Below are 16,891 nucleotides of genomic sequence, written 5' to 3'. Positions count from 1 at the left end.
TGTTCTTTACCACGCCACTCTTCACCGTTGCACAGTAAAGCCCAGCATGCTCTGGCGTAATCACTGGCACAACTGGTCCAAGCATAACTTCAGACCTACGTGTAGGCAATGCTGGTGCACTAACTTTTGCTGTTTTCTTTGCTGGACATGGTCGAGTAAAGTGGCACCTTTCTGCACTTTCCCTGAGGTGCTTCCGACGATCCCGCAACTTCTGTTTCAAAGTTTTTTGGTAGTTCACGGGAGGGATCATCGAGGGTGGGAACAATCTTCCTGATGTAGTTGACAGAGACACGCTACGACATTCTGTGATCACCTCTATGGCAAATTGCCAATATCCCTGCTCGTTGAGGTGCAGGTTGTCCCTGGCATATTTATTCTTGTTAAAGTTCTCACCAGCGAATGTAGGGTATGCATTACACAGGGATCTGATCTTCACATTCAACCATTTCCCAGCATCATTGAGGTCATTGTCATCGTACCTGTTTAAGATATTGTTCACAGTTACTCTTGCCTCTGGATACAGGTTTTGTACCAATATACACAGCCTCTGCAGTTTCAAAACAGTCTTGGCAACAAGTTAGTGTTCAGTTGGTTTTCATCGCCACCTCTACCAAGGGGTCGAGCTTGTCCGAAATCATGTAGTTATGTAACCCCAACTTGGTGAGATCAATATATTATTGAAGTCTCACCAAGACGAAACAAGTTGTCTGGGCTCTCCAGGATGAGGTTACAATGGATCTTACCGTTAGAGGTGTGTGCTCGCTGAACACCAGTAAGACTTATGATGTGAGTGAAAAGTTTTGCTTAGGGCTGTCAGATCATCATTCAGGTAGACTTTACCTTTATACTGGGCTACTTCTTTAGTTTTTTTCTGTTTTTCATAACAGTATCTCTAGCATGACGAGAGACAAACCTGCACAATACTGGTTGTCTCCCTTGATTGCCAACATGGTGAGCAACTGATATGTCTCCTCTTTTGATTTCCACATGGACTAACTGAGCAACCTTATTGCCCTGTTCAATAATATTCTCCTCATCAACAACATTTGGGTCAAACCCGATATCTGGATGTTATCTCTTCTAGTGCACTGCTGCATGCTGTTGTTGTCATATTTAGCCAATAATGCCATTTGTTGCATTTTGGCCAATTTCTTGTTTTCATTCACCATTGTTGCATTGATAACTACCTTGGTTGATTCTTTGACTGAAGTAGTCACAACAGCAGAGATTACTGGAAGCAGTTATTTCAGAACATTTGCCACAATGTCTTCTGTTGTACTAACTGTACTACCACCGCTTTTACGTATACCGCTTTTTTCTCTTTGAGAAGTATATATTGATACCCTGAGATTCAGTATACTTACTCGTCACAACTTTGAACAACTTCAATCTCTCAAAACTCCTTTTCTTCTGTCTGCTACATAGGGAATAGGTGAGTGCAACATCTTTTATCACGACTTCACTCATTATGTTGTGTACAGCGTTTCTTGTTGAGGTTCCCCCAATACTACGTAAATAAGCAACCTGAAAATAAAAACATATGATGCAGTTCACGATATCCTCCAAGTTAGGCAACTTGACTTCTTCATTATTGCCATCTGCAATACTAGCTGAACCTTCCATCCCTTGTAACTCCAAGATTGAGTTGTTAGTATGGTCGTTGGACATTTTGACCCGGAAAAAATTGGTAAAAAGCTGATTGCCTTACAGGGATAGATGCTAGGTTAGCCCCCTTCTGGTTACTATCCATTAGTTACTACTGAACTTGAGAGCTGAACTTGACAAGTCTGAACAATAAGCTTACAAACGCGGAGCTTCAGGGTTATCAATGGAGGTCAGAGATTCACAAGATGACAGCCCCCATGGCGACCTCAAAGGAGATACAGCATCCGGCTGGTTTCAAGCTTTTGAAGGGTGGTTTCATTTCTGTTGAAACCAGCTCCATAAAATGTGAATTTTTAATAATTTGCAGTTTTTGTATTGTTGTGTAACTTTGCCGCTGTATAAGAGAAGTATGAAATATTTCAAATCTGTGAAAATCTAATTTTTCTTAAAATGTGATTTTTGTTGTTGTTGTTGATATTTTGCACTGTAGCTTAAAATCACATTTGCTGACTTCTTGGCTCATTTATGGTGGATGGCCACAAATACATAGATTTATATAATTTGGACATATCCATATTCTTTCTCTATATTGCTCTCCCCTAACACCATGAGTATACACAACATTATACCTCCTGAACATAAGCAATGTTCATGTTCACAAGATCCCAGTATATTCACAACATTATGATGATGGCCAATCTCATAATAAAATGAAGCCTGTGATACATTTTTATTTATCGTCAAGTATCTAACACCATGAATGTATACAGTATTATACCGCATGGACATAAGGAATGTGCATGTTCACAAGACCCCAGTATGTTGACAACATTATGATGATGGCCAATCTTTACCATGGTTTTAAACTCCTCTTTGAAGAGCACTCTCTTAGATGCTGGTATACCATCTGCAAAAACAGATATCCTTGCCAATTTTTGTCATGGTGTTGAGCTCTTTGAAAAGCACTCTCCCAGATGCTCTTCTGGACATAAGCAATATGGATGTTCACAAGATCCCAGTATGTTGACAACATTATGATATTATGGTATTAAATTCATCTTTTAAGAGCTCTCACTCTCCTAGATGCTGGTGTACCATCTGCAAAGGCAGATATACTTGCCAATATTTATCATGTTGTACTATCAAACTCCTCTTTGAAAAACACTCTCAGATGCTCTTCTGGACATAAGCAATGTTCATGTTCACAAGATCCCAGTATGTTGACAACATTATGATGATAGCCAATCTTCACCATGGTTTTAAATTACGTTTGGAAGAGCACTCGCTCAGATGCTGGTGTACCATCTGCAACGGCATACTTGCCAATCTGTATCATGTTGTACTGTCAAACTTCTCTTTGAAAAGCACTCTCAGATGCTCTTTTTGACATAATGAATGTTCATGTTCACAAGATCCCAGTATGTTGAAAACATTATGCTCTCAGATGCTCTTTTGGACATAATTTGTTCAAGTTCAAGTTCCCGATTCCCTCTAAAATCAGACAAGTACTTATCAAACTTGTGCAGAGGTCCCTTGGGACTTGATCCATCTGGGAAGAAGAATGATGTTGCTTTCTCTAGAACGTCCTCATACGACGATTCGCGGTCCATGCTCATCTGAATACTGCCACCACCCTTTATGGGTGTACTCCCTCTTGGCAGTATTGAAGTTCATCCATCCGAGTTGAATGGTTATGTTCTTATTTTTTACTTTTGATTTTTTGATTCCGATTTTTCGCTTTATTTTCTGCACCAGCTTCAGCTTCTCGGTCTTCCCTTCCATTTCTGCCTCAGTTGCAGTTTCTGTAGCTGTGTTAAGGATAAGGCTGCGATCACATAGAAGTATACGGTATTCGCTATACAAAATACGCTCATTCGATCAGGCGGAGTTCACATAGTATACTCCTATGTGAACTCAGCCTGATCGAATGAGCGTATAGCGAATACCGTATACCGTATACTTCTACGTGATCGCAGCCTAAGGCTCGATTCCTTTCTTTTGGTCGTTCAGTCTGTGGTCAGGAGGCAATTTTAGTTTGCTTACCACATCCTTTATAGCGAAAAACTCGTTTTGAAGGTCCCCAACTGTATTATCGGACAAAAGTCCAGTGCTATCGTAGGGATCAACATAGGCCGACCATCCTGTGGCATAACCATTCACATGTAAACCTGACATGACTCTCACTTTGAAGCGATTCAATTGTGGCTTTTAAGCTCTCATTTTCACTCTCCAAACTTTGAATTGTATGGTCTTTCTCTTTCAACTGCTTTTGCTGGTTCTTAATCTCAGCATCAGCTTTTGATTCAGCTATATCCATAATCTTTTCCAGTTTCCTGACAGCACATTTGTGGCTCCTCCTAACAATTTTTGCTTTCTTTTTCATTTTGTTAAGTTCTTCTGACACAACTGTCTTTGCTATTTCAGACTTGAGCCTCTTTATCTCTGCATTTTTTCTTGCTATTATACTTTGCTTTCGATTGATGTCCTGCTTCAGATATTTGATTTCATGATTTTTTTGGAAATCTATTAAAGATTGTAATCTTGAAGTTTGTTTTTTGTAATGCTCTATAACGGCTGCTTTTGACTCTGTCACATTGTCTAATCTTTCTTTAAGCTTAAGTTTTCTTGGGGTAATGGGTGCTCGTCTTTTGTCTTTTAGATGACCGAATAGATGATCCTGATGATGTGAGTGCTTGGTTGGCAAGGGGGGATTTTGTTGGGGTCTGCACAATTTCCATCACTTCTGGTGATGTGAGTGCTTGTTGGCAAGGGGGAAGGCCTTTGTTGGGGTCTGCACAATTTCCATCACTTCTGGTGATGTGAGTGCTTGGTTGGCAAGGGGGGAAGGCCTTTGTTGGGGTCTGCACAATTTCCATCACTTCTGGGGACACTGACGTTGTAGCCATCTGAGATTCTTCAGGGGCTTCCTTCATAGCTGAAAGAAAGAAAGAAACACTTTAACACCATCTCATAGGATTTGAGGAACGTAAGCACTGCATGAGAGAAGGAAATAAATAACATTCAAGAGATAACATTGAACAAATAAAGAATGATCAATGGTTTTGAATTGGAAGTACAGAATTATATATTTAGACTTGCCCGTCGGTGTTAGTGTAACGGTAGTCAGAATGTCGTGTTTGGAGATCCACAACTCATCCTTTGAACTGGGCCATTTGTAGGTGATCGAATTTTTCCCTGAACTTTCCATGAATGTGATTCTATATTCTCCATTATCACTGTCAAACTCCACAACACTGCCAATATATGGCTTTCCTAGACACGATTCTGGCACAATTTTTTCATGAAGGCAAACGCGGTTCCTGCTGTGTGCAAGTATTCGTTCAATATTACAATAATACTCTTGTGCTCTAGCTCGGGATGCTTATCACACCGCAACCATGGCGGCATCGATAGAAGGCCAAATACATGATTAGGCTGTCGGATTGGTATACCCTTGTCCAATATGCAGATAGCCAGCTAAGTTCCCCTGGTGCTTTTCTGTGTCACAAATATGAATGGGCAAGTGTCTTATGTAGGAATGTGCGGTTTCTTCATCATTTAGCCATGTAACATTAGTGTCTTTGAAAAAGAGTTGTATTGTTGATCTATCATAATAACACAATGAAAGCACATGCTACTCTTGGGTTTGAAAATGAGACCAGGACGGGAGTGAAAAACACAGGAAAACAACCGACTTTCGTTCCTTAATGCTACCCCTGGTTGCATACATTGTTCCTAAGGCTACCACCTGCCCTTCCCTTTTGGCTTCAACATGCCCAGGCCACCATTTTATTACCGTCTTTCACTGGCAACTTCTGTGTCTCTTCACTGGTGCATGCAGCGTCCTCGAAAAGGGGAAAAAAACATGAAATATATGATACAGAAATTTATGCCAACTGCAACACACCCAGAATTGATCTCTTTTTGTGGAAACCTGATTGTAGTTTCAGCATAATCATGAATGACAGTGACCTTTAACAAACAAAAGAAACCTACCTAATTCTTTTTCAATTTGCACCTCACAGGCTTTTTTTCTTGACACCTTTCTTTCAGGCTTTTCATTCCTCTTGGTGAATTCCTTCTGCATTTGTTGCCGCCGGTCACACATGCTCTCTTGCAGGAAGTCCCTATCACCTGCAAATGTTACACAATGTAAACAAATTTGAGATGTTCATGCATCTATTCATCATGCAGGCAAATGAAAACAGAATAAATATTCATATTTAAATTGAAATTCATCGGCATGGTTAACCATGGTTTTCCAACATGATAGGGCATAGGCACCTTTAACAAAGTTTGCAGGGGACAGGAAATTTTTTTTTTCCAGATTAAAATTTGGTTAAATTATATGCCAGGGTTCCAAATACAATAAATGATAAGTGGCATGATGGCAATACTTTTCAACCGTGTTTTCTGTATAGTATAATCTTACAAATGTGTAACTTACAAGATTTATGTAACAGAACAGCATCCCAGAACTTTGGTGACCAAAATGCTTGCAACTTCCCATCTACATATTTAACCTCTTTCGCTGTACAAATCTTCAATTCCTGGTCGTCGACAAAGTGGACCAAGAAAAATTCTGGATGCAATGGTCTCTAGCCTAGAATGTGTAGCTATCGGTGAGCAAATTCTTTTGCTAGACTTCTCGAGCAACAAAAAAGGCGAAATTACCGCTAAACTTCCGCCGAATTCTGCACCCTTGAGGTAGTGAGCAACAAAAAAGGCGAAATTACCGCCAAACTTCCGCCGAAGTCTGCACCCTTGAGGTAGTGAGTGTGCAAAACAATTCCCATTCAAACGTGTGTTTAATTGAAAGTGCATTATCTTGACTAACACTGCATGTGCGACCTTCTCCATGTTCTTGGGCTAAGGCTTAGGCTAAGGAGTCATAATACATTCATGACATTGCATGATTGTCATTGACATTCATATTGCAATTTGCATTTGATTGGCTCACCAAACTGGTCATACATGCTATATGGCAATGCTACCTCATGTCATTGTATGCCATTGTCATTGTCATTGTCATGTGTGACGTAGAATGCTTGTAGAATGAAGATGAAACTACACTGCAGAGTACTATACACTGGCCTAATGTACAAAAGGAATTGTCTATATTCTGTGGCCTTCCATCTACTGTATCTATTTCATTCAGTGATCTTGGTTGCTGTGAAAAGTCACTTGGCATTTTCATAGATAGTAATCTGTCAGATATTCTGTTGATACTATTGGAAGACAACCTGCAGGTGGGTGGGCCACTTCTCAGATACTGTGTGTGGCAGTGCCTCTGGGTAAGCCTGGTCTACCAGTTCTGACACAGCCTCCCCCAACTCTCTTAGGGTCTCTTTCAGCTTTCTGCACCGCGGCTCTTCAGCTGCAGCAAGGAGTAGTATCCCATATCTCTTCTCCATCCGCTCTAACAGTTCTTGCACAGTGAGCGCCCATCTCATCCTGGTATAATAATCGACTGGAGCCAGCTGTAACACCTTACAAGTGGAATCACACAGACTGGCTGCCAGATAGGTGTCTGCCTCTTCATCAGTCCATCTGTTTAACTGCCAACATGCTCGAAAATGGACTTCATATTCCCACCATGGTTTAGTTCCATCAAAGCGGGTACCCTTCTGGCTGCCATAGGGACTGCTGGGACCGCTGGTGGTGGTAGTGCCAAGAAAGGGTTGTTCACATTTGACATCATAAACGGAGTCACTGCAGGTGGTGATTGTGAATGACTTATAAACCTACCTTCGCTGTCCACCTGAGATCTAGTGATGTAGGACTCCGCTGGCGAATGAGATGGCTGGTGGTCTCCCAGCAGACTAGCTGCCTCATCATCTGACCACATGATGACTGACAATAACTTAAATCTGGACTCCTACTGGGCTATCTCAGCCGCTCTATTTCCTCATCCCTCTCCCTAATTCCCTGCCTCAGCTTTTCAATCTCCCCCTTCTCTGCAGGATTCCCGCTAGGTCCAAATATTATTTGGACCCCATAATCTGCAACATTTGAAAACTATGGGGTCTCTAACAATTTTTTGGGGTCTTTAGACACAAATTCTGACAAGGTTATCACATGTTTGCCTCAAATAATGGGGTCCACATCATTTTCAAAATTTGAAAATATGGAGTCCCTTGTGATTTTACTGTGCTAAAAGACCCAAAAACTTGGTGTAGCGGGAACCCTGCTTCTTGGTCAAAACACTCTAAACAGTCATCTTTTCTTTGTCAAGGATAGAGATCACCATTCAGCATGGAGCAATAGTACAGGACCAGCCTGTAGAATCTGTGACCAAATCATAGAACAAAAGTTTGAGAGTCATTTTGGGATTGATTCTGAATACATTTAGCTTGGGCTCACCTCCTGAAACTTCCGGGCATTCCGGGGAGAGGTCAATCAAGGTCACATGGGGGTCAAATTTTCAGAATGCTCCAATTATGACAAGTAATATATCAAATTACTCGTATGGTCATGAGGATTCCAAAAATGTATAGTTTGTTATGTGTCAGACCTTTCAGGAGGGCGCTATGACGAAAAATGAATTCTGACCATAGTTGACCAAAGACAGTAGAGTACACCAAGTCGGATCTAATTTTCATTTTGTCATGGACGAGAACTACGAATTTCTGGTGTGGCTGTCTTTCTTCAAACTTCATTTCTCTTTTTAGTTGTTTGATTGCTGCTGCTGTCAAACCACTTGTGGGCTTTGTCCAATGAAGATAGTATCTGAGGGTGGTATCTGATGGCAATTTGATAACACCCGATGATTTTATTATGTTAAATGCCTTTTTTGAGGCAATCTATCTTGCGGACGCATCCGAGAAAGAGTTTACGATTCTTTTCCAGGAATCTCTATCAGCCATCAGATTTGGGAGGTCATTAATTTCTTGATTGACGTCCCTTGCCACACAGTCGATGTAGTTGAATGGTCTTCTTCCTCTACATGTTTGTGGAAGCCTCATACAGATGACATCTGAAATTATTTGGTCTTTTGCACGGTAGCAGTGGCCTGCAAATCTGGCTCGCCGTTGAGCAACGATGGAGGACACCTGTGGAACACCATCATAGATCTCTGCTTTGGTTTTATGTTCACGCCAGGATATATTTCAACCCTCATCAACAGCCGGGTGTAGGTACCATCAAGACGGTCCTGAAGATCTTTCTTCATTGTCCAGGTCTCACTTCCATATAAGAGGATACTCTCTATGCAGGCTCTAAAGAAGGCAAGCTTGGTATTTCTTGATATGTTGGACTGCCAGATGGTGTGCAGTTTGTTGCAAGCTTTCCATGCTTGAGCTTTGCGAGTCAGAAAGTCTTTCTTGCTGTCGGCAACAAATGAACCAAGATATTTAAAGTCCGACACCTCCTTGAGTTGTGTGCCATCCCGAGAAAGGATTGGAGTTGGGTTCTTATCTCCATTAATACACATATATTCTGTCTTCTTGGAATTGAGAAAGAGGCCAACTTTGGCGGAAGCATCTTCTAAAGATGACAGAAGATCTTGGGCATCTTGTGATAACGTAGCTGTTAAAGCGATGTCGCTCATGCGTAGTCAAGATCGGTTAAATACTTGTTCTTCTCTCTGCTCGTCTTATTGGGCATGATGTCAATCCTTTGGACTTGTCAGTGTCTATCGACTGTCTGAGGAGATAGTCTACCACTATCACAAACAGGTCAGGGGCCAACGTGTCGCCCCGCAGGATTCCAGCAGTAGAGAGAAACTCTTCAGTTGGTCCATCACCTGTTTGTACAAAACTTGAAGGATTATCATACATTATTGCAATAGCATTCACAATCTCCTGAGGGATCCCATAATTACGAAGAATATGCAGCATGGCCTTCCGGTTAACACTGTCGAAAGCTTTTGAGAAGTCAACAAACACAATATATGCCTGCTTCTTTGAGATTTTAAGCTCTTCTATTATCCTTCTAAGGGCTAGAATCTGTGGTGTGGTTGATCTACCCTTGCGAAAACCATTTTGGTTACGCCTGAGAATAGGATCTAGATGAGGAGAAATCCTGTTGAGCAGCATAGTGTTATACAGCTTGGCAGCAAGTGCTGACAGTGTGATACCTCTATAATTTGATGGTTGTGAAAGATCCCTTTCTTCGGAGAGGTATAATTGTGGATCTTGACAAGGCTTTTGGCTTATTTCCTTCATGGTTTCATTACAGAAATCAAGCAGTTGCTGATGGAAGAGTGGGTTTTTCCAAACAATGGCTGGTATGTTGTCAGGACCAGGTGTTTTTGACTTGTTGAGCTTGCTCAGACCTTTTTGCAGTTCCTCCATAGTAAATGGACCAGTGTGTATTGGGAGATCGTCAGAGACATTGCTGTTAAAGAACGTATCTTCAAGGTTTACGCCTTGCTCTGGTTTCCCTATTGATCCGGCGACCTCCAAGATCGAAACCAGTTGTCACGACGCTCTTCAGATGTATTGCCTTTCACTCTAACCACAGGAGCAGATTTAATGTCAGTTATCTCCCGCAGGAGTTCCCAAGAAGCTGCATGTTTATATTCATGATGGAGGTTGTCAAGTTCCTCTGTCTTCTTTTGAATAGAGGACTCCAGAGTTTCTGTGTAGGCTTTATCAAGAGTAACTTTGGCCGATTCGAGGAGCTTTTTTGAGGCAAACCAGAGGTGCAAACACCATTTTATCACCATTGGGTGCCATCTCATCCCTTTCTGGTTTCTTAGTTCGGCAGCTTGCCTCTGCTGATTCCAAAACAGCTTACCGAAAGAGTCAGGCTGATGGTCATTTAGCATTTCGGCCATTTTGTCGTAGTTTTGCACCATAACTTGGTGCAAAGCATTGGATGTGGAAGAGCCAATATCAACTCCATCACTTTGGACAATTCTGTCCACCCTGGCCTGCACGCACCTTATCCTGGTTTGCAAATTCTTCTTTGCCCTGGCCAGACTTTGGCACCTTTGCTGCAGTTCCTGTACTTTCAAACTTCCGAACTTGACATTACTGCTTGATGACAGTCTATCTGTGCTTGCTTGCTTGCTGCCGAGTCACGGGCACACAACCTGTTGCTGATCTGTACACAAACCTGGCATCTGCTTCCTTGTTGATGCACTAACGAGTACAAGTCGAGTTGTACACTGTTCCGTCTACCACAACCGTATGATTATGCTGGATCCAATCATTACCAACCCTGCCATCTTTCACCAATTTATGATAGTCAATATTTGGGTACCCTATGCACACATGGAGAGAATGCACCTTTTCGATCAATTTTGGTGCAGTTTGTGAATCGACTGACGTTGCAAAGTTTTCAAGTTCTGACTGTACTTCCCCTTACCATAAATGAAGGCCTTCAATTAGCTGTTTGAAAGCCTTCACTGAACAGGCAATTTAGCCTGTAATAGTAGCTGTTACTTAGCATGTACTAAGCCTTCAAAATGATTAATTATGTAAATTAGGTACAGCTAATGACAGCCTTCACTAGCTGTTCAATAATAGCCTTCACTAGCTGTTCAATAATAGCCTTCACTAGCTGTTCAATAATAGTCTTCACTAGCTAGATAGTAGCTGTTACTTAGCATGTACTAAGCTTTCAAAATGATTAATTATGTAAATTAGGTACAGCTAATGACAGCCTTCACTAGCTGTTCAATAATAGCATTCACTAGCTGTTCAATAATAGCCTTCACTAGCTGTTCAATAATAGCCTTCACTAGCTGTTCAATAATAGCCTTCACTAGCTGTTCAATAATAGCCTTCACTAGCTGTTCAATAATAGCCTTCACTAGCTGTTCAGATAGTAGCTGTTACTTAGCATGTACTAAGCCTTCAAAATGATGAATTATGTATTAGATACAGCTAATGACAGCCTTCACTAGCTGTTCAATAATAGCCTTCACTAGCTGTTCAATAATAGCCTTCACTAGCTGTTCAATAATAGCCTTCACTAGCTGTTCAGATAGTAGCTGTTACTTAGCATGTACTAAGCCTTCAAAATGATGAATTATGTATTAGGTACAGCTAGTGACAGCCTTCACTAGCTGTTCAATAATAGCCTTCACTAGCTGTTCCATGATTATAGCCTTATTAACCTTTATAACAAAGTATACATAATAGTCATATTTAAGCTTAACTATACGTACATTATCCATGATGCAGCATTTTATATTATTGCACACATAGATAACTACATGCATTACATATGATATTGTCCACATAACATGCATCCCAAATGTAAAAATTGAAAAACAAGGCCTATTACGGTAATAAAGCTGGAAACATATTAAGTATTATTAAGATTCCGTCTGCATTCATCCACACCAGTTCAAAATAGCAGTTAGAATAGTCCCATCATGCACCTATTTGACCCTTGGGTCAACCACTGAGGAAGTGAAGGCTAGTGAAGGCTATAACAGGCTAACAGCTGTAAGCCAAGTTCAAAAATTGAACAGCTATAGCTAAACTAGCTGTTCAAAAATGTGAAGGCTATAATTATAGCTGTTCAAAAATGTGAAGGCTAAATTATAGCTGTTCCAAACATGTAGCAGCTAAGCTACTGGCTGTTCAAACTTACAACTGCTGAGTAACAGCTAGCCTAGTGAAGGCTTAATTAGCTATTCATTTTGGTAAGGGCCGTACTTGGAACAAGTTGTTGCTATTAATACTTGAATATTGATTTTGAGCTGGACGTTTAGTTGTTTACCTCCAAAACAATCAAATATACTGAGTTGATTCGCCATCTTCATAAGACACAACACGAAAATGCAACGCAAGCCACAGACAAGAGATAAACTTTAGTTTTGTGATCGAGAGTAAACTTCATGTCTTTCTGATGTTGTTTAATGTCTGACACTTTCAAATGAATGAAATCCCCATACTCCTTCAATTTCTGCAGCTTGTGTGGGATGCATTTGCTTTAGAAATATTTTGATTCCTTGTCAAACATATTAAGTGGTGACAGTTCAATTTGTATATTGACCTTTTATCTGCACAACAACAATCATAGTGGTTCCATTTTTGGGTGAAGCGGTGTGCACTGGCATGCACAACCATTTTGAGGCCCCATCTATTAACAAGATGCTGCTTTATGTTTTGCGGTGACTCATAATGTGTCTTCTGCAGGTGTGGTTATAGTTACCTTCTTTCCACAAAGTAACCCATATATCTCGATTCCTTTTGTGGTGTTTTTGAAAACTGTCTTTGCAAAAGCAGTAAGAACTCCTGCTGGACATAAAAGAGGTCTCTTGCTTGCCTGTAAAAAGTAAGGTAACAAAAATGTTAAACAATCCTCTTGTAAGTTAACAAATTCTACCTTCTCTACAACTTCCTATATTGAATGATAGAGCTGTGTTCCTGTGAAACCTGTGTAGGGATACCGGGCCTTCTTCAATGATGAGAAAATCCCTTGAATCATTACAACCAAGACATAAGCAAGTTGAAGATCCTATTCTTGATAGTTGTTCTTCATCATTGGTGCCATTGCAGCCATTTGGAAGATCACATACTAGATTTGTAATCTCCTCTACATCAGTAGTCTCCATAATAGTGCCTTCAGCAGCCTCTTCGGGACCCAGGTTGAGCCTTCGCCAACACTTGCTTATGGTGTCTGGTGTTCCATGCCATTGCAGACATGTAGACAGCGTCCTTGATTGTCAGTGTCTTTATAAAGTCGACTATTCCAGTCATTTGCCTCTTGTAGAATTTTCTTAATGAGATTTTTCCTGTAGACCCGTTTGATTGTCTCCAGGATCCTATTCATTCATCACTTGCCTTCAAAGAGTGCAGTGTTGTCAAATACAGCCCCCATTTCAGTGACCCCAGCCCCCCCCACACACACACAATTCAGCCTGACTTTTGCAAATACAAAGTTGTTCTTCACTTTCATCAAAGAGTAATGGAACATATTGTTCATAATCTGGTGAGGTATCTATAGACTTGTTTCTTTTACAATTTCTCTTAGTGTGTCATTGTTGATGCCACTGCAGGCTTCTGTGAAGTGTGTATATTTAAAAAGTGTTGTGTGGTGACGCATTGTTTTATACCCTATTGCCAAAGTCACTATCGCCACTTTTTTTTAAACAAAGGTTGATGCAGGTGCTATTTCGTTATACGGTATTACTGCAATAAATTGGCTCTTTATTTCAACGCTATAAATATTTCAAAGGAACGACTTCCTCACAATATACTCCTTTGGAGCAATGTCAAAATTATTACTTAATTGAACTATGCATACAAATCAAAAATAACAAATGAAGTTTTTATGCTCTGAAATATATTATGATATTGTATGAAATAAAATTCTTACCTCAGGAGGACATATAATTAAGTGGCGGTCACTAAAACCATCTGCATCGTTGCTGTGAAATAAGTCTACTAGAAACTGCGGTTGTATGAATCCAGCCACGTTAACACTAGTGCGGGGAAGGTATCCTTTTACGCTTCTATAGTTCAGCTCCAAATTATACCTGTTGTATAGCTTCAATAAAGTCTTTCTATCCATGGAGCAACCGGCCGGCTTGTAAACATCTAAGCTTTGCCAAAATGACTCTAGTTCATCATAGACGCCCATCACCTGGCCACCATTATTGGTTAATATGGAGTGTAGTTCCTCGAAAGAGAATTGATCCACAATGAGTTGAGGTTTTTGTGCGCCTTCTTCACACTCTTTTCGCATCGATTGTTGGATATCATAGATGGGTTTGATGAGTCGAGAACAAGCAGGTGTTTTCTTTTCACCCTTTCTGACTATGCATACAAATCAAAAATAACAAATGAGGTTTTGATGCTCTGAAATATATTATGATATTGTATGAAATAAAATTCTTACCTCAGGAGGACATGTAATTAAGTGGCGGTCACTAAAACCATCTGCATCGTTGCTGTGAAATAAGTCTACTAGAAACTGCGGTTGTATGAATCCAGCCACGTTAACACTAGTGCGGGGAAGGTATCCTTTTACGCTTCTATAGTTCAGCTCCCAATTATACCCGTTGTATAGCTTCAATAAAGTCTTTCTATCCATGGAGCAACCGGCCGGCTTGTAAACATCTAAGCTTTGCCAAAATGACTCTAGTTCATCATAGACGCCCATCACCTGGCCACCATTATTGGTTAATATGGAGTGTAGTTCCTCGAAAGAGAATTGATCCACAATGAGTTGAGGTTTTTGTGCGCCTTCTTCACACTCTTTTCGCATCGATTGTTGGATATCATAGATGGGTTTGATGAGTCGAGAACAAGCAGGTGTTTTCTTTTCACCCTTTCTGGCTCCTTCTGCAATCCAGATGATTGAAGGTTATTTCCATTCTTTGTTTATTTGCACTTTACTTCTTACGCCCATACACCCAGCGACTATACTTAATAGCGGATAAAAGATGAATTCATTTGGGCATCCGACAAAAGAGGTTTTGATGCTCTGAAATATATTATGATATTGTATGAAATAAAATTCTTACCTCAGGAGGACAAGTGGCGGTCACTAAAACCATCTGCATCGTTGCTGTGAAATAAGTCTACTATTATTGGTTAATATGGAGTGTAGTTCCTCGAAAGAGAATTGATCCACAATGAGTTGAGGCCTTCTTCACACTCTTTTCGCATCGATTGTTGGATATCATAGATGGGTTTGATGAGTCGAGAACAAGCAGGTGTTTTCTTTTCACCCTTTCTGACTATGCATACAAATCAAAAATAACAAATGAGGTTTTGATGCTCTGAAATATATTATGATATTGTATGAAATAAAATTCTTACCTCAGGAGGACATGTAATTAAGTGGCGGTCACTAGAACCATCTGCATCGTTGCTGTGAAATAAGTCTACTAGAAACTGCAATCCAGATGATTGAAGGTTATTTCCATTCTTCGTTTATTTGCACTTTACTTCTTACGCCCATACACCCAGCGACTGTACTTAATAGCGGATAGAAGATGAATTCGTTTGGGCATCCGACTGCTCTTGCATGGGTTCTATTGTCTTAAACAGTGGCTTAGAACAAACATCGTCATAAGCTAAGACTTGTTGTTGCGCACTTGCTAATCTGGATATAACAATTTCTGCAGATACCTTGGTATACATCTGCAGATACCTTTGGGCATCCGACTGCTCTTGCATGGGCTTCTATTGTCTTAAACAGTGGCTTGGAACAAACATCGTCCAAAGCTAAGACTTGTTGTTGCGCACTTGCTAATCTGGATTTAACAATTTCTGCAGATACCTTGGTATACATCGTGACTCTGTAATGTGCTGATGTAAAGTGAATTTGAGAACTCTGAAAGGAGTAGCAAAAAATGCCTATCTTTTCAAAGGTTACAAGCTTTATTTTTATTGGTTGATAAATAAAACCACCTACATCAACCTATGTTAATTGCAACTTGAGAGGCCTAATCCGTGAGGCCTAAAGGGTTTACGCATGCGCATTAAGTACAAGTGACGGTATGTTTGATTTTGCATAAATCAATCAATATGCTAATTTCAGAGCTTCATCAGGTTTTTTTCATTTTTTCTTGAATTAAAGATAGAGTCTCAAAAGGTAGTACCGCCACCGACATATTGTCTCCGACTAAACATTTGGATTTATAATAATGCAAATGGGCCCATTGGCAGCTTCTAGCTTTTTCCAACCAACATTTCTTGATACTTTTAAAAAGGATATGAATAAACGAGTATGAAACAATCAGATAAATAACATTTGATTTCAATGCCTGTCCTCTATATCCGATCAGCTCTTAATAAATGCGATTTATTTGGCTACGATTCAACAGCAAATCCACTCTGGACAAAAACGTATTTTAAGAAAGCCAGCAAACAAATGTACGAGTGTAATTGGTATGATAACGCTAAAACTAAAATTTCTCTTAAATGACTATGTTTTTTATAAAAAAGAACTTATAATGGAGAAGTATCTTTTGGAAAAAAAACTGATTTCCACGGAGCAAGTTCCACATTTTAAGGCACGATCTAACACTCTTCTCCTTAATGGTATAATTCATTCCTGGAATTAAAGCATGGATGAAAATTGCCTTTCAAAACTTACTTAAAACATCCATGGTCTTTTAAATCCTCTGTCTTGAAAAATATTTAAACAATGCGATTTATAAAGCGCCTTTTACAAAAGTAGGCAAAGCGCTAAAAGAGAGAAAGACAAGAAAGGAAAAAGAGCTAATCATTGGGAAAGAGGTGGGTTTTAAGGAGATTCTTGAACGTGGTATTTTCTTGACCTCGGACAGTGGTGGGCAACTCGTTCCAAAGGCGCGGCCCCACTGTTAAAAAGGCGCGATCGCCAGCTTGTTTCTTGGAACGAGGCACTTCAA

This window comes from Amphiura filiformis, chromosome 12, assembly GCF_039555335.1.
Source record: "Amphiura filiformis chromosome 12, Afil_fr2py, whole genome shotgun sequence".
NCBI classification, from domain to species: Eukaryota; Metazoa; Echinodermata; class Ophiuroidea; order Amphilepidida; family Amphiuridae; genus Amphiura; species Amphiura filiformis.
This window is presented reverse-complemented; position numbering follows the sequence as displayed.